The sequence below is a fragment of the Acinonyx jubatus genome, chromosome X (genome assembly GCF_027475565.1).
Source record: "Acinonyx jubatus isolate Ajub_Pintada_27869175 chromosome X, VMU_Ajub_asm_v1.0, whole genome shotgun sequence".
Lineage (NCBI taxonomy): Eukaryota > Metazoa > Chordata > Mammalia > Carnivora > Felidae > Acinonyx > Acinonyx jubatus.
The window spans coordinates 2,322,694-2,348,670 of record NC_069389.1 but is presented as its reverse complement, the minus strand read 5'-3'; positions in this window follow the sequence as shown (position 1 = coordinate 2,348,670).

Here is a 25,977-nt window from a genome sequence, read left to right as displayed (position 1 = left end):
TTTTCTTTTTTTTTCTTTTTTTATTCTTTTATTTTATTTAAAAATTTTTTTAATGTTTATTTATTTTTGAGAGACAGAGACACAGCATAAGCAGGGGAGGCGCAGAGAGAGAGACAGACCCAGAATCCAAAGCAGGCTCCAGGCTCCGAGCTGTCAGCCCAGAGCCCGACGTGGGGCTCGAACCCACAAAATGTGACATCATGAGCTGAACTGAAGTCGGACGCTTAACAGACTGAGCCATCCAGGTGCCTGTACTTTTTTTCCTTTAAAAAATTTTTTTAGTATCTATTCATGTTTTAATTTATATCCAAGATCGTTAGCACACAGTGGTACAATTTCAGGAGTAGATTCCAGTGATTCATCCCCTACGTATAACACCCAGGGCTCATCCCAGCAAGTAGAAATGTATTTCAAACCACAGTAACCAGTGGTGTTTGTGGGCATGCCCATCAAGCGCCCCATATTATCTCATTTAAATTCTCTGCAGGCTCCGAGGGGAGGGGGAATGTGATCCCAAAATGCTCAGCCACGAAGAGACAGAGTTGAGATGGGGAATCCTGCCCTCCCCTGTCCCTTCCGTAGACCTTATTGTGGAAGTCACATCCAAGGTGAGGGAGCTGTGGAGAGCTTGTACAATTTACACAGAAGGCATATGGAAAACACACATCTGAGGATCCCGGGTGAACTCACGTGTCCAGCGGACACACAAGGGGGACACCCGTAGGAGGCTCTGTTCCCCTTACGACACACGCCCACTCTTTTTTTCTTTCTTTTTTGTTTTAGTTTTAAGTACTGATTCCCTTTTTCGTTTTTAGTGTATTCAATAGGACTGAAATATTGCTTTGAGTAAAATTTTCAATATTTTTGAAAAGATGGGTTGTCTACTCTAAACTCAAGAAAGCCTGCATACAACTGCTACTCGCTGAGATGTTTTCAAAGCTCCTGAGAATTTAAAGAACACAGTAATTCTGTAATTTGGGACCTAGTAGAAACACTGGACAGCTCATGGCAAGATTTCTAGTAATTGTGCACAGGTAATAAACAAAACACTGTGTAAGTTGCCCCTCCCCCCACCATGTCCCCAGTTCATCTTTACGGTGATAAAGAAAACATAGTTAAGAGCAGAGCCTTGAATTTTACCGTCCTGGCTCAAACTCTGCCTCTTCCCCTTACTAGCTGGGTTGGAGAATCCCAAGCAGGTTCCATGGTGTTAGAGCAGACTCCGACACAGGGCTCGAACTCACGAACCCTGAGACCATGACCTCAGCCAAAATCAAGAAGCTGATGCTTAATGGACTGAGCCACCCAAGCACACTGTGTATCCATTTTTCATGATGTCCTCTCCTTTAGCTTAAAGTGACCCTCAGTTAACTGACGGACCTCAGGCCCTGGAGCCATGTCCGTAGAACATCATCTCCCACCGCCCAAATCAACACCTACAATGTTCCAAAGGGGTCACCACTCATCCTGTCTCCCAGGGTATCCTGACCGGAACCCGTCCATCAACTGACCGATGGCCCTTGCACGGTGATCCCCCCACCCCGTCCCATCTCATGGACAACTGGTCGCATTTACCTCATGTGCAGAGCCCCATGCTGTTCATGCAAACCCTACATCCTTGAAGCTTCCCCATCATCATGGGCTTAAGTCTCCTGTTCCCTCCCTGTGGGTCTCGGACGTATCAGTTATAGCAATTTCTCTCTCTGGCCCAGAACCAAAGTGTTGCTTGCCCTGAATAAAGAGCTCCTAACTCCGTTACCTATGAAAGCCAGCATCGTAGACACAGGACGCACTCTGCAGCCCATCGATTTGTGCTATTATTTACTGACTTTGTCTAGAAAAGCTCAGATTCAATAGGGAGCTGGAAAAGGGCCGTGTTTACAGGAAGAGGCTGAGTGCTGTGATGCCAGCCCCTTTCTCCTCATCCCTGTGCACCAGGCAGGGTCTGCTTTCCAGGGATACGTTCCCTACGCTGAGCAAGATTTGGGAATCAGGGTATGCCGCAGACTGCAGGGAAGAAAAGCCCCAGATGCCAGGGCTCCACGCAGATCTGAAAGCGGGGGTCAGGTGTACCCTTATAACACTGCATGCTCCCCAAGATCCCTCTCAGGAAGGAAGCCGGGTGTCCCAAGCCTGCTGGAGATCCTGTCTGTGTCCTCCCCGCCTTGTCCCCAGCCCTGCCCATCAGTCCGCTTGAAAGACCATCTTTCCCAAAAGGTCCATTTAGTTTTCTTGCAAAGTATCGTAGGTTCCAAGCTCATTGAATTTGGAATATATATATTTTTTAATTTTTTAATGTTTATTTATTTTTGAGAGAGAGACAGAGTGTGAGTGGGGAGGGAGCAGAGAGAGAGAGGGAGACACAGAATCCCAAGCAGGTTCCAAGCTCTGAGCTGTCAGCACAGAGCCCGACATGGGGCTCGAACTCACGAGCCATGAGATCATGACCTGAGCCGAAGTTGGACAGACACTTAACTGACTGAGCCACCCAGGCGCCCCTAGAATCTATTTTTTTATTGTTTTTTTCTACTTTTCCCAATTTCTTCATGAAGGGAAGGAAAAATAAGATAAAAACAGAGAGGGGGCAAACCGTAAGAGACTCTTAAATATGGGAAACGAACTGAGGGTTCCTGAAGGGGATGGGGGATGGGCTAGATGCGTGATGGGCATTAAGGAGGGCACTTCTTGGGGTCTTTCGAGGTGCCTGGGTCGGTCATTCGGTTAAGCGTCTGACTTCGGCTCAGGTCACAATCTCATGATTCATGAGTTCAAATCCCATGTCGGACTCTGTGCTGACAGCTCAGAGCCTAGAGCCTGCTTCTGATTCTGTGCCTCCCTCTCCCTGCCCCTTCCCTGCTCTCTCTCTCTCCCTCAGAAGTAAATAAGCATTAAAAAAGAAAAAGAAAATTCACAGCCCTATGTAATGACACAAATTGATAGATCCTACATTTCCACCCATATTTGACCCACAGCGTCTGTCAATCTCTCTCTCTCTCTCTCTCTCTCTCTGTCTCTCTCTCTCACACACACACACACACACACACACACACACACACCTCTTAGAAATGCAGTCTTTGCCCCATACACAGATCACGGTTTAATACATAGCTCGGTTGTGTATGATGGAAAGTTAACCATACGTTTACGTTGATAAAGCTGGTCCCGTCTTCCAAGACTTCCATATCGTGTAAAACCTACCCTAATTGTGGATTCTCGCCAGGAAATACGATTTTGATCCGTAAAATGTTGACTTGGCTATCTTTTTTCTATGCCCGCTTCCCAATGAGATTGCCTATGCAATTAGTTCATGAAGAAAGTGCCTACGAAAACATCGCCAAGCAGGGCAATAACCTGATCCAATTTGTAGTCATTAACTGTCCGGGAATACGGAATCCTCCAACCTCCTGGGCTCTCTGAGGCTCTTGCGAAGCCATTTCCAGATAGAATCCATCAATCGTAGCAATTCGATGATATCTAAAATCTCATTTTAAATGACAACCACGTAATAAGAAAGATGATGGCCACAGGAAACGATAATGGATGCAAGAACATACTGACAAAGTACGAAATCCGTGTGGATTCCCGGAATTTGATACAGAGAGTTGTGCCTGATAGAGTGGAGGCCGGAAGAGTTATTTTGTAACAATCTGACTGTGAATTTTACTTAAAAATTTTTCTTAATGTTTATTTACTTTTGAGATAAAGAGCATGAGGTGGAGAGGGGCAGAGAGAGAGAGGGAGACACAGAATCCGAAGCAGGCTCCGGGCTCTTAACTGTCAGCAAAGAGCCCGACGTGGGGCTCGAACTCATGAACCTGAGATCATGACCCAAGCCGAAGTCGGACGCTCAACCGACTGAGCCACCCAGGTGGCCCTGAGTTCTACTTGTTTTAATGGCAAGAATCTTTATTACAGAGCGAGTACATTGATTACACTTACCAGAAATTCTCTGCAAAACCTTCGGGATAGTCGTGTGGGACCAAAGCCTGGGATCTGGTTGTCCGTTCCACGTTCCATATCCCTGCAGAGATTTTTTGCAAATGTCTAACCTTATCATTTCTATTTATGTCTTTTTGTCTTCACCCACTGACCTGGGCCTCTGGGAGGTTAATTGCACATGCTGAAGTCTCTCCCTGGAGAGGATCAGGACGCAGAGCAAAACTGGAACAGGCAACTTTCCGTATATGTTGCAATTCCGAAAATAGGATGACGCAAAGGTCAAATTGTTCCCATTCCCAGGTGAAAAAATATGTTAGTGTAACACCTTTGGAAGAGCGAACTAGGTATCGTATGTTTCAACATAAAAGCACCTTGAGCCCCAAGTGGTAGCTTTAATGGACACATATCGAGCTAATGTTGCACTATATTTCACCCGTGGTAGACGGAATCAACACTTTCACCCCCCACCATTCAGCCCCTGGCCACCATGAATCTGATATCTGTGTCCGTGGGTTTGCCTGTTGGGGACACGATCACACATGACACGTCCTCTGGGTACACAGCTCACACTTTGCTTTTCCATGCATCCCTGGACGGGTGTCTGCATGGTTTCCACGTGTTGGCACGAGCAGAGGAGGGGCAGAGAAACAAGGAGAGAATCCCAAGGAGGCTCTGAGCTGTCAGCACAGAACTGAGTCCGGGCTCGAACTCATGAACCGTGAGATCACAACCTGAGCCGAAATCAATAGCTAGGTGCTTACCCCCACCCACGTGCCGTGAATTTTATTTTTTTTTTAATGGCCAGAAACAAATAAGACACATCCGTCTCTAAAAAAAAAAAAAAAAAGCCATTCTTTTCCAGAAGAGAAAAACTGGAATCAGACAGCCAGTTGCTGGGCACCTGGCTGGCTCCGTCCCTGGAGTGTGCGACTGTTGATCTTGGGGTTCTGAGTTCGAGTTCGACATTGAGGACTTAAAAAAAAAAACCAAGCAACCCAGGGACTTGCATCACCTCAGGGGCCATGATAAAAAGCCATAAGCAGATGATTGCCACGTATCTAGTAACCCTGCTGGAACGACGGCCCCTTTTAGTTTTACTTGACATTAGCTTTGTGTATATGACTTACAATATTTTATATATAAATGCAATTCCTTTCCACTTACAGTTATTTCACTGTTAGCCCATTTCTTTTTTTTTAATGTTGATTTATTTGGGTGTGTATTACTTATAGTTATTTCACTGTTAGATGTGAATTCCTTTTTCTATGCCATGTACTGACCTCAGCCCCTTTCTACTGTTTTTAACTTTTTTAATGTCTCTTTATTTTTGACAGAGACAGAATGAGTGGCGGGGAGGGGGCACGGAGAGAGGGAGAGAGAGAGAATCCGAAGGAGGCTCCACACTGTCAGCCCAAAGCCCAACATGGGGCTTGAACTCCCAAACCTCGAGATCGTGACCTGAGCTGAAGTCGGACACTCAACTGACTGAGCCCCCCAGGCGCCCCACAGCCCATTCCTAATTTTCAACTCTGGTTGAGTGACTTCGCATCCCTCCTGGCCACAGGGACAAACTGTTAAAAATATCGACGACAGACTTTTGCCCACGTAGGAGACCCTGTGTTTCTCTTATGTTGAGAACATGTAATTTTCTTGCCTCATAATTGGTGGCATTTACTGATACGTATTTTCTGAGATTGGTTAGGAATACGCTGAGATCCCGTTGCTTTAACAAGTATTTAACGAGTATTTCCCCTTTTCTGTCTTCATGGCTGTAACGACAAGCTGATCACCCTTTATCTTTTTTGCTCTCTCTCTCTCTCTCTTTTTTAGCTGTGTTCATATCAATTTATGCCGGAAGTCTGCCTTTGCGTCCCCCTTTCCAATTAAGAAATGTTTATCACAGGTTAAAGTTGAGGAGGATTTTCCATAGAGACACCCAGGTACTTTGACATCTCAATTCAGAAATTTGAAACTTAGCAGGGCGGCTGGGTGGCTCCCTTGGTTAAGCATCCGACTGTTGATTTCCGCTCAGCTGATGATCTCACGGTCTGTGAGTTTGAGCCCCGCGTCAGGCTCTGGGCTGACAGCTCGGAGCCTGGAGCCTGCTTTGGATTCTGTATCTCCTCCTCTCTCTGCCCCTCCCCTCCCCTGCTCTCTCTCGCTCTCTCTCTCTCTCTGAAATAATAATAATAATAAAATGTAAAAAATAATAAATATTTTAAATAAATAAATAAACAAAACAAAACAAGTTATAATATGTGACCCTGGAGCCTGCTTGGGATTCTGTGTCTCCCTCTCTCTCTGCTCCTCCCCTGCTCTATTTCTCTCTCTCCCTCTTTCTAAAAAATAAACATGCTTTCAAAAAATTAAAATGCCTCCTGAGGGATACCAGGCTTGCCCAGTGGGTAGAGCATGTGACTCTTGATTTCAGGGTCATGAGTTTGAGCCCCACTTTGGGTACAGGGATTACTTAAAAATAAAATCTCAAGGAAAAAAATGAAATAAAAATAAAACGCAAAAGAAAGAGAGAAAGAAGGAAAGAAAGAAGAAAAGAGAGAGTGTGAGACAGAGAAAGAGAGAAGGAGTAGGAAAGAAATGCCTCTGGCTACAAAAGTCTTTAGTTAACATAGAGGAACAATGAAAATAGCATGGTAATTATCAACATTTTACTTAATGATTCCTTCCAAAATGGGTTCTACCCTCTCAGGTATTGGACAGGATGGGAAATAGAAATATTTTCCAAGTAAAGTACATTTCTTATCAATATTCAACTGGGAGTAAATCCTCCCATTATACCATCATGTATAATGCACAAGCAGCTTTGTTAAATATTTAATAGGCTTGGAGCGCCTGGGTGGCTCAGTCGGTTGAGCATCTGCCTCTTGGTTTCGGCTCAGGCCATGATCTCATGGTTCATGGGGTCGAGCCCCGCGTCAGGCTCTGTGCTGACTGTGCAAAGCCTGCTTGGGATTCTCTCTCTCCCTCTCTCTGCCCCTCGCTGCCCCTCTCCATGTCAAAATAAATAAATAAACAAACATTGAAGAAAATATTTAATAGACTATCCAAGCAGGAATAATGACTACACTATATATATATATGTATATATATATATATTACATAGGTATTAAACATATACTTTCTATGTATATTATACAAATTATTCTGTGTGTACTATGCATATTATAGATAGTAGTGTATTCGTATCTAATAGTATAATATAAAATAATTACATAATATATGATATATACTATAACATAATTATTATCTATCACACTATTATACATGTACCATATCAGATACATACACTAACAATTCTTTAAGCACTTGATAAATGTCAAAATAGTACATAAAGTACTTTATATATACTGTATATATATATATATACTGTATATACACTACATGTATATCACATATATATAGTAACAATCCTTTAAGTACTTGCTAAATGTAAACAGCATGTAAAGTACTGTACTTTATATACATTGTATATACACTCTATGTATCAGATACACATACTAACAATTGTTTACGCACTTGCTAAGTGTAAAAATAGCACATAAAGTATTGTAACATATATACACTGTATATACTATATGTACACTCTGTATATTCACTATGTATATATACATCAGATGTATACATAAACTAACAATTCTTTCAATCATTTGCTAAATCAGTGTCAGCCAGCCTCATTCTCCCCATCTTCCTGTGGCAGTGATGTTTCTACGTCTGGTTTATAGAAAATATGCCATCTTTTAAAACATTCTTGACAGCTATCAGAGCTTTTTAGGAGAACACTTAAAAATCACAGAAATATTTCAGTGGTGTTCCGTCTTCTCTGTTCTCGTTAGTAACTGTGTAGAGAGAGGATCCATATATCCCATGGCAGACTTTAACCCCAAGGTCAGCCCAAGACCTCTGCAGATCTATGGAAAATGTCACGCTTTCAGGAGACCAATTGGGTTCAGAAAAGTTCAGCCATAGCTAAATAGAAACTATATGGCTCACTACAGTTTAAATTAGACACAGAAATGGGGCTGAAGTGTTTTCTGCACATCGGAGCTGTTTAAACCTCGCAAAGTAGTTGCAGATCATGGATCTGATGAGGGATTTATGTCCAGAACATATAAAGAACTCTGACATCTCAGTAATAAAAACACATATAACCCCATTAAAAATGGGGGGGGGGGAGGAAAGCCACACAAAAACCCTAGTATATGCAGAGTACAATCTATGCAAAACCTCTTTTATGTTTCTCTTTGCATCCATTTTTAAATTTAATGCACAAACATGCAAGACCCTTTATTAGAGAAATTTTGCATACCGGTGAATATGGTCAAGGTTTGCCTCTGTAGATGAAATATCAGGGGTTCAAGAATTGTACTGGAAAGTGTCTTCTATTAGTTTCCTGGGGTGCCATGACTCAATACGATGGAGTATGCAGCTTAACCCACATTGGTTTCCCATGGTTTGGGGGCCTGGGAGTGTGAGACCCAGGAGGGGCAGAGGCTGGTTCTTCGTGAGGCCTCTCTCATTGGCGTGTAGAGGTCGTCTTGTCCCTGTGTCCTCACGTGGTCATCCCTGTGTGCGTGTCTGTGTCCTGATCTCCTCTTCTTAAAAGGACCCCAGTCTTACGGAATCAGGGGCCATCCTGATGACCTCATTTTACCTTAATCCCCTTTTAAAATGACCCCACCTCCAAATATAGACACATCCTGAGGTCTCAGAGGTTAGGACTTTCACACATGAATTTGGGGCAAGACTTGCCTCCATCCGCAATGTTCGAGTAGTCATATTCTATCACTGGAGCTCCCGTCGGTACAACTTTTTAGAAATAAGAGATTGAGAGGCAGACGTGAATACATACACTACATATAACAAGTCTCCCGTTCAAGAAAACTACTCCATGTTTCTAAGAAAGGCTGCCTTGTAACTACAAACATCAGGCGTTTGTAATGTATCTGCATAAATCCTTCTTTCCCATCCTTCCGTGCCGACTCCTAGACTCTGGTTACATTCCCAACGACGTGGCGAATCAGGGTGTCTGAGACTTATGTCAGAGAACGCACAATCGACATCATGTCAGTGCTCCCCATCCGTGCCGTGTAAATGCCCTCCTTGCACCAGCTCCGTAGGAAGAGGACCCTACAGGCATCCACACACGCCCATTCTCTACGGGGACCGTGTCCAGCTGGTGGTATTTGCTCCTGAGGCTCTGCCAGGGAAACCCACCAGCATGTCTCCTCTGTGCCCAGACCCACAACCCCGTCCTTGAGTGGCATCCCCGGGAAAGCTGGTCTGTCCCCTAAGGGCCTGCTGCTTGTCACGACAGGTGTGATGCTGCTACTGCACACGTGTTGTTACAGGCTTTTCTGCTGCAGATCTGAGCTCATCACCCACAGCCCCTACCTGTGGCTCACCCTGTGGACCCGCCTTCCCCTGTGTGCCATGTGGCTGCGATTTCAACTCTGACGGTCGGGGTATCCATGCCTTGGACGTGCCTCCACTTAGAGCCACCTGACAGACATTTGAGTGGCTCAGACGAAGGACACTGAAAAAACATAGCGAGACGATGCTGTTTCGGGCTTTCAAAGGCGTTCGGATGTTTGTTTTCCAAAAAAGGTCACTTGCTTGTTACAGAAGAACGATAATAATGGCATAAAATGCAGAACTGAGGTATTTCAAATTAATTTAGATATGATTTAAGAGTATATATATATGTACATTTAGGAATGTAGATGTATATATGTATGTTATATATTCTATTATATAAATATTTATATAACCTATTATATAGAGTTATATAGATTTATAGATTATATAAGTTATAAATTATATATAAAAAGATTTATAGATTATATAAATATATTTTTATATCTGTATTTACATAAATATGTACTTATATGAAATGTATTTACTACATGCTTATACATAATATATTATTATACTATATAGCTATACATAGCACATATTTTTATATATATATAGTTCTCATTGCTTCTGAAATATATATGTATTTTTTAATAAAATGAGAACTTAACTCTTTAAGGAAAAACAATGCAAAATATAGCGCATTAAACTAAATATCTGAGGTCGAAATTCCCCTTTTATGAAATCATGCACTTAATATAAAGAGTACTTTTTAAAAAATGCTTATTTATTTTTGATCAGCACACAGCCCTCTTTGGATCCTACGTTCGCCTCTCTCTCTGCGGCCGCGGGCTCGAACTCAAGAACCGCGAGATCATGACCTGACTCACAGTCAGGTGCTTAACGGAGCGAGCCACCCAGGCACCTCAAGGAGTGCTTTCAACTACACCATAGTCATAAGGTCAATATTGGGGAAAACAAAGAAAACCACAGTGTATTCCCTATATTTTAGTTTGCTTTCACAAGCCTTATTCTGGGGCCAAAAGGCCAAAGAACCTGACACTCATGATTGCATCTGGCACAATTTTCTGCAAAGTTCTGGAATGTTCCTCCTCTGCTCTCGCAAGGGCAAAAACACAGATTTTACAATGCTGCCGACTTTCGAAGGAACACGAAAGCCAAGACTTGGCCTCTCCTGCCATTCCGTGGAGGTGACGATAGGGAAGAATCCATAAACTTCTCCAAAAGTAACATAAACGAGCTAGGCCAAGTAAATGAACCCATCAGAAGGATGCTCCAGTGTCACACAGTGCACATTCTGGAGAACTCTGGGCAAGGAAAGTTACCATCATCCTCAGACACAGGTCTGAAGGATGCCAGGTCTATGCTATAGCCGTGTGGCTTGGAAATCAGTGCAGGTACCTTTGGGTTTTATGTTTCCTCACAGAGTCTGTGGGGAGCCATGTAGGGTACCATTTATGCCTCCCTCCTTCCTCTTAGATGGCCATCTTCCACGATGGGTGTGGGCACAAGGCTGTGCCCTGAAACGCTTCCTCAACCTCTTTTGCTTCCAGACATGGCCCCGACACTCATTTCTGGCCAGTTACATGTAGGAGACATGCTGAAGTTCAAATTCAGGTCCTTCCCAAAGCAACCTTCTAACTCTCCCTCTCTGGCCCATGGCATCACTTTCAACCAGGAAACAGGACAGCCCGTTCCCACATCTCTTTACAACAGTGTTATGGACTAAATTATGGTCTCCTGGTGGGGGAAAAAAGATACTTTAAAGACCTATTTAAAGTAGGGGCGCCTGGGGGGATCAGTTGGTTAAACGTCCAACTTCAGCTCAAGTCACGATCTCATGGTTCGTGGGTTTCGGGGCCTGTGTCGGGCTCTGTGCTGATGCCTCAGAGCCCGGAGCCTGCTCTGGATTCTGTGTCTCCCCCTCTCTCTGCTCCTCCCTTGCTCGTATTCTGCCTCCCTCTGTCTCATAAATAAATAAACAAATAAATAAATAAGCGACCTATTTTTAAAGATGTATTTTTTGCCCTTTATTCTGTAAATGGATTGAGTCATATTCATATATTTTCTGATGATCAACCACTCTTTAATTCCTAGGATAGCCACAATTTGGTTATGATGGACAATTAAGAAAATAGCTACACCTCCAAAATGAACACCATGATTTTATCCAGCAACAGCACTCCTGCGAATGGACTCTAAGAAAACCAGTGGACCAGATTTAGAGTCCCCACGTACACATGTACTTGTTTTCGCCTTATTTTTAGCAAGATTTAAATAAAAGCAAAGAAGGGAAAGAAAGCCAGTTAAATGTGCCACAACAGGGAATAATTAACCAAATCATAGTGCAATCATCCAAGGAAATAAATAACACGAATTTAAATTTAAATGGATGCGTCATGCATTCTGTATGCCTCCACTATAGAATTCACTCCAGATAGTAATTTGTGATGATATTTGCCTTTGCATATAGAATGTTTACATTCGTGAATAATTAAAGTGTTATTAAAAATAGTGGAAATGAATTTTAATGTATTTTAAAAACTCCCTTTCCCTTCTTCCCAGCCTTTAAAGATAATGCGTACATAAATAATAAACGTGCTATTTGGAGCACGACTCCAATCGATGCAGACATAGAAGAAAGTGCTATTGTCTGCTAGGTGAAGAAAAAGAAGGAACATCTAGTAACCATTAAAAAGATGCAAATACAGGGGCACCTGGGTGGCTCAGTCGGTTAAGCATCCGACTTCAGCTCAGGACATGATGTAGCAGTTCATGGGTTCAAGCCCTGCACTGGGCTCTGTGCTGACAGCTCGGAGCCTGAACCCTGCTTTGGATTCTGTGTCTCCCTCTCTCTCTGCCCCTCGCCTGCTCATGATCTGTCGCTTGGTCGAAAATAAGCAAACATTAAAAAATATAAAAAATTTTTGAAAGATGCAAATATAACAAAATGTCAACAGCAGGCAAAGAACAGAAGGAAGGAAGGAAGGAAGAAAAATGAGAGGTTGTCATTCCCAGGTCGCCCCAAATCTTTTGCCTTACAATTCTTGTGCATTGTACCTATTCGGCCACATCAATGTTCTGCCTGAGCGCAAACGTCCAAAGCTGATAATTTGTTTGACCTTTGTTTAAAAATAAATTGTTTGCCTATCACAAGATAACAGGGATATGCAGGAAAATAATGAGCCAGACCGTCATCTTGCCAAGGTAGAAAGAAATTGGATGACCAGTGAGCCTTGAGAGATCGGGATGCTTTTCCTGTGACATTCTTTTAGCTCATAACAAACTAATGCTGTCTGCTCTCTGGGAAGAAAAAAAAAAGACTTCAGTGCTTGTAAGACTTCAGTATCGCCTGAAATCTGGTTCACTGACTTTCTTAACTCCCTCACGTCCAGCATATGCCAAATCCACCAGCAGCGTTGGGTTACTTACGAAACTGAAATGCAGCCAGGATTGGGTTTTAAGGCAGCACCCCGTCTTAAATACAGCACTTGATGTCTTTGTCTCCTGAAACCCTACAAAGAACTCTGCCCAAGCGTACTTCTGACTACTTTCTTTTTTTATTTTTAATTTTTTAATGTTAATTTATTCTTGAGAAAGAGAGACAGAGAGTGAGCAGGGGAGGGGTAGAGAGAGAGGGAGACACAGAATCCGAAGCAGGCTCCAGGCTCTGAGCCGTCGGCACACCTTTGTAACAGCCTACAAGGCTGGTTCACACTTGGGGAAGGCTGTGCGATGCACGCCCATTCCTGAGACACCCCTAGTGATTTCCACCTCCATGTCCGGCCCCTCACCTCTTCAGCACCCACACGGGGACATCTCCACCTGCACAGTCACCTTCCACCTAACCCTCACTGTCCATCCACCCCTTAACACATCCACACGCCAGCCCTGCCCTCCATGGATGTCCATGCTCCATCAATCCCCTTAACACACATCTACATTCCAGCCCTCCCCTCCATGGATGCCCATACTCCATCCATCCCCTTAACACACGTCCACACTCCAGTCCTGCCCTCCACGAGTGTCCATACTCCCATCTCCTTAACACACGTCCACACTCCAGTCCTGCCCTCCATGGATGTCCATACTCCATCCATCGCCTTACACATCCACACTCCAGTCCTGCCCTCCATGAATGTCCATACTCCATCCATCCCCTTAACACACATCCACGCTCCAGTCCTGTCCTCCATGGGTGCCCATAGTCCATCAATTCCCTACAGCAGCCACATGATCACCAGTGAGAACAGTAATGTGGTCGAGTGTGTGGTTCATTGAACAAGACACCGGCCATGGAAGTCGATGTAGACAATGTCTTTGAAGCAGAGATTTCCAGGGTCCCAGGTACCCAGAATGGGATCTAAAATGAAGTGCAGGTCTTTGATCTTTTGGTGTCCTTGGAGGGAGAAATCGGGACGGCGGATGATCAGAACTGGGTCCTGGGAAGTAGGACCCAGGACAGAAGCCTCTAGCCTCCGTGCTCATGGGGTTATTTTCCAGGTTTACCAGATAGCCCATCCGGCACACAGCACCCCATCTCTGGTTTTCTATCCTGGCCCTCGGCAGAGTGAGAAGTGCCTGAGACTGGGAACCACTTGCAAATACCCCAGAAGGAACGATCTACTTCTAATCTGCCTGCTGCCCCATGACCGCAGGGTGGACTTGTATTCGGCAGGTGGGGTAGGTGCGGACAGACTGCCTGAGCTGTAGGTATTCTACCCACCCCCAGGGAGGGCACCACCCTCATTTCTGAATGCCAGGTGCACCCTGGTGGTCAGCCTTGCCAGACTCCCTTGGGCTTGGAGAGCAGAGAATTGCAGCTAGCTCATCACCTGGCCGGTGGGCTGAGGAAATCCCCCCTCGAATGTCATCCTTGGGTGGGCCGCCCCCTCGCCCTGGGGTCCCCATGCTCTAGGTCACCTTCATGATCAGCACAAGCTGCCGTGCCTACTCCTGGAGAGATTAGCTTGGATTTCTGCGTGAGTCGCTGAGGCGGGCACTTAGAACGTGTTCAGGTTTCTCTAAACGTGTTCTAAACCACTGGCTGCTTTCGGAAAGGCTCTTTTCTGCTTTGAGTATTTCCCCTTATCTTCTCTGTGAACAGTAGGGTCCACCTGGGTTGTCACTCTGTTTTCATTTCTGCAGCCGTCCCTGTGTTCCTGTTTCCATTGTATGTGTTTTTAGAATAGACAGTGTTTCCTTGACTTCCCTCCTTGCCGCTCTCATAAACAAACTGGCATTTGGGGTCTGTTGAGAGTGAAGAAGCCCTTATCTCTGCTCCCTTACAAAAAGCTTTGGGACGCTTCGCTTCGTGTGCGGAAGGCTGGTTTTGTTTATCTCTTCCGAAGCACAACTGAGGGCTCCGTAAGCGTTCCTTTCTGTTGCCCCTCACCCTTAATTCCTGCCCTGCTGGTGAGTGGTCAAGTTCCCGCGGGGAGGGATCATGTCAAACCATTTCTCTTTCAACACTGCCACGGCCCACAGAACTATGTGTGCAATTTTCCGCTGCTTTTCCCACTAACACACGCCTGTGCCCCAACCAGAGCGGCTCCCTGCGGAAGCCCGGATATTCGAGCCCTCTACTAGCCCTCTGTAGATTCACCCCATCCCCCTTGTTTCCTGCGCATTCCCTCCCTCTTATCTCTTTTACTATTATTCTTTGACACATTTCTCCGACCACCTTTCCTGCACAATGTGCATGTAGAGCCTCCTCGCATTATGACGCCTTTCGTGAAATCAGTAGAAACGTGTGTTCATTTACCTTAGATTCTCCCTTCCTTCTGGCACCACAGGAGGAGTGCCTTAAGCCAATTGCCTTCATTTATACATGTTTGTGAATCCAATAACAACAGAGTTATACTTTTTTTTTTAATTTTTTAATGCTTTATTTATTTTTGAAGCAGAAAGTGACACCATGAGCAGGGCAGGGTCAGAGAGAGAGGGAGACACAGAATGCGAAGCAGGCTCCAGGCTCTGAGCTGTCAGCACAGAGCCCGACGCGGGGCTCGAACTCACAGACTGTGAGATCATGACCTGAGCCGAAGTCGGATGCCCAACCGACTGAGCCACCCAGGCGCCGCCAGAGTCATACTTTAAGAAGAACTATTGCACGGGGCCCTTGGGTGGCTCCGTCCATTAACTGTCCCAGTTTTGATTTCAGCTCAGGTCATGGTCTCACGGTTTGTGAGAGCAAGCCTCAAGTCAGACTCTGCACAGTGTGGGGCCTTCTTGGGATTCTGTCCCTCCCTCTCTCTCTCTCTGCCCCTTCCTCTACTCACACTTTCTTGCTCTCAAAAAAAAAATTAAAAACATTAAAAAAAAAAAAAAAGAACTATTAGACAAGTCACTAGAGATTTATATGTCCTTGTTCTGCTTGGCCCCAAGAGTAATTTTAAAAATTAACTTAATTTTAGGGCGCCTGGGTGGCACAGTCGGTTAAGCGTCCGACTTCAGCCAGGTCACGACCTCGCGGTCCGTGGGTTCGAGCCCCGCGTCGGGCTCTGGGCTGATGGCTCAGAGCCTGGAGCCTGTTTCCGATTCTGTGTCTCCCTCTCTCTCTGCCCCTCCCCCGTTCATGCTCTGTCTCTCTCTGTCCCCAAAATAAATAATAAAAAAAAAAACGTTGAAAAAAAAATTTTTTTTTAATTAATTTAATTTTAAATGGTGCTCACATGGTAGTATCTTTCTGAATATCCAAGAAGGTAGACAACCAAGTCATAAGATTGCACAGAAAGGATCAAGCCAGAGGAAATGGTTAACCACACCTTAAGACAATTCTTACCAAATTATTTTTGAACCCAGAAAGAAACCTTGCCTCAGCTCCCCAAGGTTAAACAAACACCCAAGACCCAACGGTCAACTCAACAGTCAACCCAATATCTAATGGTCCTTCATGCTTCTATTCATGTTGGTCACTTCCACCCCTAAGTGCCCACCTCACATTCATCTCCTAAATGGGCTAAATGGTGAGCTTATCCTACCAACACCCCATGCCAAGTTGCAGGGGAAATGGAAACAGAGGTATTTAGTACCAGTAGTAGATGCTTCTTTGTGGCCAACTCTGTCTTTCAGCAAGTGGACCCCAAGTGGTCCTCCTTGAAATTCTTCTCACTGGCAAGCTTACTTTCCTCCTTGAGGACAGCCCCCCACACCATTTTAAGTACCTGAAAGCCACCAACGGGCCACAAGTCTATGGCTGTCTGCTTCTGGAGTCATCAGTAAACCAGCAGAGGATCCGCTGTGGATCAAATGGTCATGAGGACTCCTCATGAGGCTGCTAGGTGTAGATTTTGGAAGGATAGGCAGTGCAGCAGAATGAGGAACACACACGGTTCCTTCACATTTAGGTCCTGCGTCCACCCTCAGAAACTGTGGACGCTCAGTCCCAATTACTCTCCTTCCGCAAAATGACCCACACCAACTTCATGATTGTGCGGACGGGCAGTTCTTGATGGGGGCCTGGGTCGCATGGTCATTAAGCTCCACGTGAGCCTCTCTTTCTGTCTTCTGGGGCTCAAAAAGCCATCCTGAAGCTGGTTTGCACTGGGACGCTTCGTTCACAACCTTGAGTCTTTCACTCTTGTCCCCCTGTAGACACTCCTAGTGGGTTCTGATTCGGCAAACTCTACTGGTGCTATCGGGTCATCAATGCCAAGTAACATGGCTTCTCACACTGCCTCCTCGACCTGCTAAAAATTCCTTTCCTTAATGCGAGTCTCTGTCAAAGCAGTGAAGTGCTTCAGATAACTCAGTGGATGCAGTAGGAACGTTATACTCAAATGAAACGCATGTTATCTCAAAAACCCAAAGTGGGAGTGCAAATGGGGCACCTCTTCTCTCAACTTAGATCAAATGCCCTGGCAAGTCTCAGCCAGCAGACCGTACAAAAATGTTACCCGAGCAGCCAATCCCTTAATTTTGTGTGTGTGATATTCATTTGCTGCCCTTGGGTAACATTTCTCTCCAAGGCTCTCAAGGCAATTGCTTCTCCTTGCTCTACAGGTCCTATCACCATGATAGAATCAAGACTGTGTGCGAGGAATATGTCTGACTCCTAAGATAGGACAGGGACCAAATATCCTTCCAATAAAGATAGCTTTGGGGGCGCAAGTCTGTGCAATACATGGCATATCTTACTAGGTCCTGCTTCTTGAACTATCCGCCTGCAACACTTGAGCTGTGATGATTAGGAAAGTCCCACAAAAGAATTTCCCGTATCCATAGATGCTTCCCAGATTTCAGGGTCGACATAAGGCACTTGTGGAACAGCAAAGAAATTAGCAACACCGTACGAGTAAGCTCCCCATGACCCAGGAAATCTCTACCCAACCTGCCAGTCCTCAGCCAAGCCCAAGAGGCTCATTGAATTGGCATTGGTTTAGTTCGCTACGGCCGCCACAACACAATACCACACACAGCGTAGCTTAAACAGCCATTGGTTTTTCGCAGTACTGGAGGCTGGGAGTCTGAGATTCAGGCGGGTGCAAGGCTGGTTCCTCCTGAGGCCTCTTTCCTTGGCATGTAGACCCCATCTTTCCCCTGTGTCCTACAAGGTCATCCCTCTCTGCATGTCTGTGTCCTAATCTCTTCTTCTTATAAGGACCTCACTCCCATGGGATCAGGGCCCACCTGTATAACATCATTTTACCATAATCACCTCTTCAGAGACCCGTCTCCCAATTCATTTCCATTCAGACGTCCTGTGGGTTAGGGCTTCAACATGTTCGTTTTGAGTAGACAAAATTCAGCTCATAACAAGTATACATTAAGAACCACTACCCCTACCACTATTGCAAGACTGTAAAGACAGCATGAATCTCCATCATTTTCTAGGGACCTCTCGTTGGTGGGGTTTACCATTTTGGTAAGAAGGAGAAACCTGACAGGTCCTGCCATTATAATCCGGACTTGAAGGTAAAAAGCCAATGTTCAGGTCCCTGCCAGTTATCAAGCATATCAAGTCAAATATACATTCAGAAACAGGGGAAATAGTGACACGCTGGCTTGAACCTACTTTGCCCAAGGTGAGGTGGATTTGTAGCACAACGCCATTTAATGGAAGCCCCCTCTCCGAAAAGTCCCCATTCTCAGTTACAAGAGAATCATTCTGAGCCAAGGAGGATATGTGCGAAGTCAGAGCCAGTGGCCCATGAATCTTGAAAAGTCTGATGTTTTTAGTTCTTCATGTAACGTTACTTTTGTAAATGCTTTTGACTCCCTTTGGGAACCCTTACATGTACTCACAGGGCCCTTCTTGGATGACTCCCAGTCTGGAAATAATGTAGGTCTGGGTACAGTTGAGGCAGCATGTGCCAGAAGAGAACTACCCACTCGTCGTAATTATTTCTTCCCCCAACATTGGACCCTAACATGTGCAGCGTCTCTATTTGGTCCCCAGGGATGTTGTGATAGATTAGGGTCATCAAAGATCTCTGAGTGAAACCTACTGGCTCCCACACTGGTCCTCGATGTCTATTCCTCAAACTCCCACGGACGGGGCAGCTTAAGCAAGAGATATTCCTTTCTCCCAGTCTTGGAGGCTGGAGTTGGAGATCTTGGCATGCGCAGAGCTCGCTTCTCTCTGCTTGACATGGAGTCTGAGCCACCCTCCCGCTGTTGTGTCACATGGCCTTTCCTTGCACACCAATCCTATTGAATTAGAACCCTACAGTCATGACCTCACTGAGGTTTAATTACCTCATCAAAGCCCTATCTCCAAATCTAGTCACATTGGGAAGTGAGGGCTTCAAGATATAAATTTGGGGAGAACACAGTCCAGTCCATAGCGCTTTGCATACACATAACAGCATTTTGACAAGGGCTAGGTTCGCTTATCAATATTCTTCTTGGTGGTCTTAAAAAGGGAGAGAATGTTGCACCCCCATAGAGAGCACAGACAGCTCACGCATGCCCAGAGTCTTCACATCTTCATATACCCCCTTTCACATCACACCAGCGACTTTCCGACATCTCACCTTACATAGTATTCAGTCAACACACCAAACAGTTCAAGGCACTCCCAGGTGCTCTTGTAGATGCAGCCATAGAAATAAAATTAAACTAATTTTTAATAATTTTCCTCTCTCTTTGACTAGTACATTCACAATCTCTCTCCATTTCCACACATATTCCCAGCAGATTTTGTGATTGAAAAAAAACAGCAAAATATTGCCTTCATTTGAGTGCATTCTTCTCTTCTGCCTGGATTCATGTAATACAAATGACCCCAGGGCCAGCTGGGATCTGACTTTCGGGATAGTCCTGGAGACCATGGGAAAGGAAAGGGGTGGGGCATAGAGAGAGATGACAGTCCCTTCGAAGGTAACATCTCAGGTGAGGTGATGTGTCAGGTGAGGTAACAACTCATGTACGGTAATACGTCAGGTGAGGTAATATCTCAGGTAAAATGATACGTCGGGTGAGGTGATATGTCAGGTGTGGTGACATCTCAGGTGAGAATGTTACAAGGTGTTCCAGCAACGTGGACGCAGCCTCATTCACCTATCCTGAGTATTTATGAGTGAGGGAATATCCTGAAATGTTCCCATTCCAGTACCTGGAGTCTCACCTCCTCTCCATCAACCTGACTAGACATGGAGGAAAGGTGCACGTCAAGCTTTGTTGAAACCACAGTATCACATACCTCATCAATTTCACATATAGCAAGCGTGGGTCCATAAAAAAAAAATTACAGCTTATTTTTAAGGTAAATAGGACAATCTTTTCTTTCCTGGTGACACCCTGAGCTGAGAAATAACATTTCGAATCAGAGATTTTCTTTCTTTAAGGATCCATACATAGCATGGTAAGAAATATCTACCACACTAGGTTCTTACCGCCGGTGAGCCAATTAAACTGGCTTGTTGCGGCCGTATGTGGATTGCCAAACCACTGCCTTCACTGAGCCTTGCACTGCGATTACTAATTGAAGTGCCTTCTACCATCGCATTCGAGCATCACTTCAAAGAAAAATAACCGACCAGAAATTCCCTTGCCTTGATGGTCTATTACTGCACCCACTTCAGTAACCTGTTGATGAGTGCGCGGCATTGACGATGGAACTCACTGAATGTACTCTACGTGAAAAAGATTTTGTAGTTTAAATTTGTGGGGTTTTTTGAGAGAGAGACATGAGTCCAATTTCAAGCCATCCTTTGAAGTAAACATGGCCCTGACCAGTGGGACGACCCCCTTGCCAGCCTCAGAACCCCAGAACCACAACATTACAATGGATTCCCAGAGCATAGTGAGGTATCTGGTCTACCTCACACATGTAGAGGGATGCGGGTTCCTCAAAGGAGAAAAACGGGGACCTGGCTGGAGACCCACACGCGTTCGTGGGTGTCTGTCAGAACTAATACTTTAGTTACCAACCTGCAGAATTCTTGGAGGAAAATCAAGCACAGAACTTCAAAAGATACTGGAAAATGCAGCAGAAATTTGGGGTTTGCGTCTGCTCTAGCCAAGGTTTATTTACTTGATGTTTATGCCTGCAGAAAGTTGGGTTGAGAAAATATAATTAGATGTGGATATAATTATACATGGAGTTACATGTAATTACATCTACCATATTACATACACATGTATGTAATACATATATATGACATATATATAATCACATATGTCATATATATAGTATCTATGTACTTGCATCTGTGCATAAATGTTGAATTAAGATAAGACTAGTGAGTTCATAGACAACTGTAGGCATGTGTATGCATATGCATGGACAAGCATATACATATATGTATAAACACCCATGTGTATATGTAAAAGGTGTATATACATATATATGTATATGCACACAGGTATATGCATGTATGTAGGCCTATATATTAATGGATATACACATACACATGTGCACACACATATCCATGTATATGCATGTATATATACATATATATATACATGTATATATACATATACATATATACATGTATATATATACATGCATATACATGGATGTGTACACGCATATAGATATGTGCATGTATTTGCACACACCCATCCATGAATATGCATATATATACATATATATTCATGGAGATGCATGTACCTATACATATGGATATGCACACATACATACATGTGTATGCATGTATATATGCATATATATTCATGTATTGCATATATACATACATATGTATATGCACACACATCCATGTGTGTGTATATATATATATATATATGTTTTCATGGATATGCACCATAATAATATATACATAATACACACACAAATAATACATGTTATCATGTTCAAGAAATGCCATTGGGAAGTGACCAAGAAATCAGTGTTCAGAATTTATGAATAAACCTTTGACTTGAAAATTTTTAACTCGGTGATTACTCAGTGCTCCTTGGCATCGTGTCAAGGGCTTGCGTTTAGACCAATTTCCCATTTATGGCACTTATTTATGAAGGCAGACATGCACCAATGAGTTTCTAGAAATGGACTCTATTCAATCTCCTCTCAAAAATATACATTAATAAATAATGTTTTGATTAATAATCAGGACGTCCCTGCAAGAGTAACTTCGGTTACTAGGATCAAGGAAATCCTTGATCTACTCAACCTTAAGTGAATAGTAAGAGTGCTGATCGCTCCTGAATTTTTGCTGTTTTCATTGCTTATGTTCCTAGCCTCCCCTTAATCACATAAATCTTGGTGGGGAGGCGTTTTCTAGGACTCCTGTGTGTAACACAGCACATGCCACATCACATTTTAACCTGTTCCACCGACATTGTGTGAAAGCATTTTGTAGCGAGATCTGTGAAATGGAAGATGTATAACATTAGCAGTGCTTCCGATGAAACGCTTTTAGTTTGAAGCATTGACTAATCCACTCAAATAGCATAAAAGCCAACACGATACGTAAAGTTCTCGGAGTGCACACTTCAACGTCGCTATCTTACACCCAGTCTGACAGCAAGGTTTAAAAACCAGGAGGACTTGATGAATTCCAGTCGGGTCCTTTGTTAATGGACTACATCTAACGCAGCAGGTCCCGAGAGCTCGCGATCACTTTATATTCTGTTCAGCAGAAAGAAAAGAACATTCTGTATTCAGCATTACTCTTCCTGCAAATGTAATTGTGCCTCCAACATGTAAGTGAGGTTTCGGGCTTGTAAAATGTGGCGTGCATTAAAACTAGCATTTAGTGGAACTGGGTATGGTGTAGTTTCAATAAAAATACATGAATTTGTCTCAATTATCCTCCTCTCCCTCCCTTTTTTTGGCAGGCTATCTAGTTTTGTGTTTGGCTAAAGTCAAACACCATATTATGCAAAAATATAAAAACAGTAAAGGATTTACTTGTATAAATTTATAGATGTAATAGATGCCTTTTTGCAAGTAATTACCTTCTTTGTTAACAGTTTATGTATTTTAAGAGAGAGAGTGTGGGGGCCAGCAGGGGAGGGGCAGAGGGAGAGGAGGAGCGAGAGAGATTCCCAAGCAGACTCCACACTGTGTAGGGTCTGATGCGGGGCTCGAACCATGAGATCATGACCTGAGCCGAAATCAAGAGCCAAACTGTTAACCAATTGGGCCACCCAGGCGTCCTTGTTTTGCTTTAAAAAAATTTTTTTAATGTTTATTTTTGAGAGAGGGAGAGAGACAGAGCTTGAGTGAGGGAGGGGGGCAGAGAGAGGAAGAAACAGAACTTGAAGCAGGCTCCAGGCTCCAGGCTCTGAGCTGTTAACACAGAGCCCGACACGGGGCTCAAACTCACAAATTGTGACATTATGATAGACACTTAACTGACTGAGCCACCCAGGCGCCCCATGTTTTGTTTATATAACTGGGAAAAGTAGACAGATTTTTTGGATTATTTTTGCTTCCACGAAAATGTATATTATATAATTTATTTAATTTCCTATTTATTCAAATAGATAGCATGTGTATATACACATGTGTATATACACATATCTACATACGTGACATATACGTATGCGTGTATGTTCACTTCTTCAAGGTGTATCGTATGATGCATGTGTATCTGTATATACATATAAATAAACATAGATGTTTGTATATCAATATGTTTATATATCTATACAAATGTCATCTGTGATCAGTGATTACAACTCGTAGAGAGCTCAGATGATGATTAGCATATTTTTTAGCCACAAAGTACTTGTCAATTAAGGTATGGGCATGTTCTTTTAAACATAATCCTATTGCACACTTAATAGACTACAGTATTATGTGAACGTAACTTATATATGCATCGGAAAACCAAAAAAAAAAATTCACTTGACTCGCTTTACTGAGATATTAGCTTCATTGAAGTGGTCTGTAACAAAACCAGCAATATCTCTGAGGTATGCCTGTAAAAAATTCGGGACGTACACCATTTTGGGGTATTACAAAGGTTAGAGGCATCTTCCGTTTTGCCCAGATATTTGGGGCACCTGTCATTGTATTTGTGGGAATACTTTTCTTAAATATGCACCATAAATCAAATATTCAAAAAATTAGGCATAGCACTCAGACTTTTGTGCTATGGGAGAGAATTGAAGTCCTTGGCATTTAGCCAAAAATTATAATAATAGTAACTTTTCAACATCGTGGCCTCATCTTGCTTTGGCCATTCTGTCTCCTTTCTGTATTACTATCTCCTGACCCCGAAGTCATGCCTTAACCCGATTTAATCTGGATTTCACGTAGTCAAGGCAAAGAGACCACGTTTGCTAAGCTTTCTGGTTACTTAATTTTCAAACCCAATGAACAGTAAATAATTGCTGATATGGTTCCACCTTCCTGGAATATCTTTCTTTCCGACAAGCATCAACATTCTGGAAGTCGCCACATGAAAGCTGAAATGCTATTATCTCCTTTCATATCCTACTCTATCGAGAAGGACTCTATTAATTATACATAGGAAGAATTAAGAAATGCTCCCTTATCATCCATGTTGATAGGGTTATTCGTGTCTCATGAAGATTATTTTGGGTTTTTTTAATTGAAAGTGGAAGTTATATAAACCACATTATACCTGTTGTCTTTGAAGCTTACAAAATGAGCAAACCCATTTATCTCCATATGCCTTGTAATAGAGCTATTTATGTGCACATCATTCTCCGCTACCTGATAATGAATTCTGGAGAACAATGACTATTTTCATTCACCGATTTGTTTCTGACAGTGTCTAGCATAATTCAGTTGTAGGTACTTAATAAATGTTGCATTGAATTTCCTTCCCTTCAGATCACATGCTCTCTTATGAGAGAAGGGATTTAATGCACGTACAAAGCGTGCATTCCTTCTCTCATGTGTCCAACTTAGGGCAGCCTGCACAATCTGAGACTGCGTGTGAGTCTAAGATTGTGGATATATTGCATTCAGAGTTAGCTTTTCTTAATATATTTTGAATTTGCCCGACCATCACTGACATGTGCCATTAAAAATGGCGGTGACTTGGGGCACCTGAGTGGCTCACCCGGCTGAGCGTCTGACTCTTGATTTCAGCTCAGGGCGTGATCCCAGGGTCGGGGATCGAGCCCCAAGTCGGGCTTTGTGCTGAGTGTGGAGCCTGCTTGAGATTCTTTGTCTCTTTCAGTCCCTCTCCCCGGCTCCCACTCTCTCTCTCTCAAATTAAAAATAACAGGATAGGATAGGATAGGATAGGATGAGATGAGAGGAGATAAAGTAAAATGAAATGAAGTGAAATGAAATGAAATAAAATAGCAGTGCCTGCTAACGTGAGACACAGACACAATAGTCCCCATGATTGGTAGGGTGGGACTCATACCTTACTGCTTTTGGAGGAGAGAGAAGGTTTCGATGGTCAATCCCAGGCCACTATAAACCCTCCACCTTCTGTTGTGGCCAAATTGATGCTTCATACCGATCTGATTTAGATGGTAAAGTATTTTCATAGGATTTTATTAAAAATATGGTTGAATTTATGAGAAGGTTGTAGACCTTCGATTGTAGACCAGCATATTACTGAACGCAGTGATTATGGCTCATTGGTCTGTTTAGCTACATGGCATTCTCCAGACATAGGTCTAGAGTTGCCAGATGAGATACAGGATGCCCAGTTACATTTGAAATATAGATAAACAATGCATATTTTTATTGGAAAGACACTTGCCATATATTACATGGACACACCTGTAATAAAAATACTGTGTATCTGAAATTCAAGTTCAACGTGGAACTCTATAATTTGCTGAAACTGGCCACCTGTGTTCACCCATTGGATGAATGATAAATATATTCAAGAACTGAAGGCTTTAGAACCATCCTAGTAGGAAGATACAATAACCACAATGTACTCTGTTAAAAGTTCTAAAATGTATAACTTTCCCCCTGAACCTTAGCTGGCTTCCAATTCCCGTGTCGTTAAGGAATTTGGAAATGGTTGTTCTCTGCATGATTTTTTTTTAAAGTTTAATCATTCCTCAGGTTTTATTTCTTCAGGCTAAATTATCTCAATTCTTTGATCATTCTCTTCAGTGTCTGTTAAATATTTCAAAATAATGGTTTTCATTAATATACAAAGTTGATGCTAAAGAAAAATTAGAGAAGGACCAGCTGGCTTAATGACTTCATGGAAAATAAAGGCTCTTTCTGTGCTATTTAATGATAATATTGCATGTTAACGTCTAATCAGAAGAGCGTCTATGAATAATGTGAAG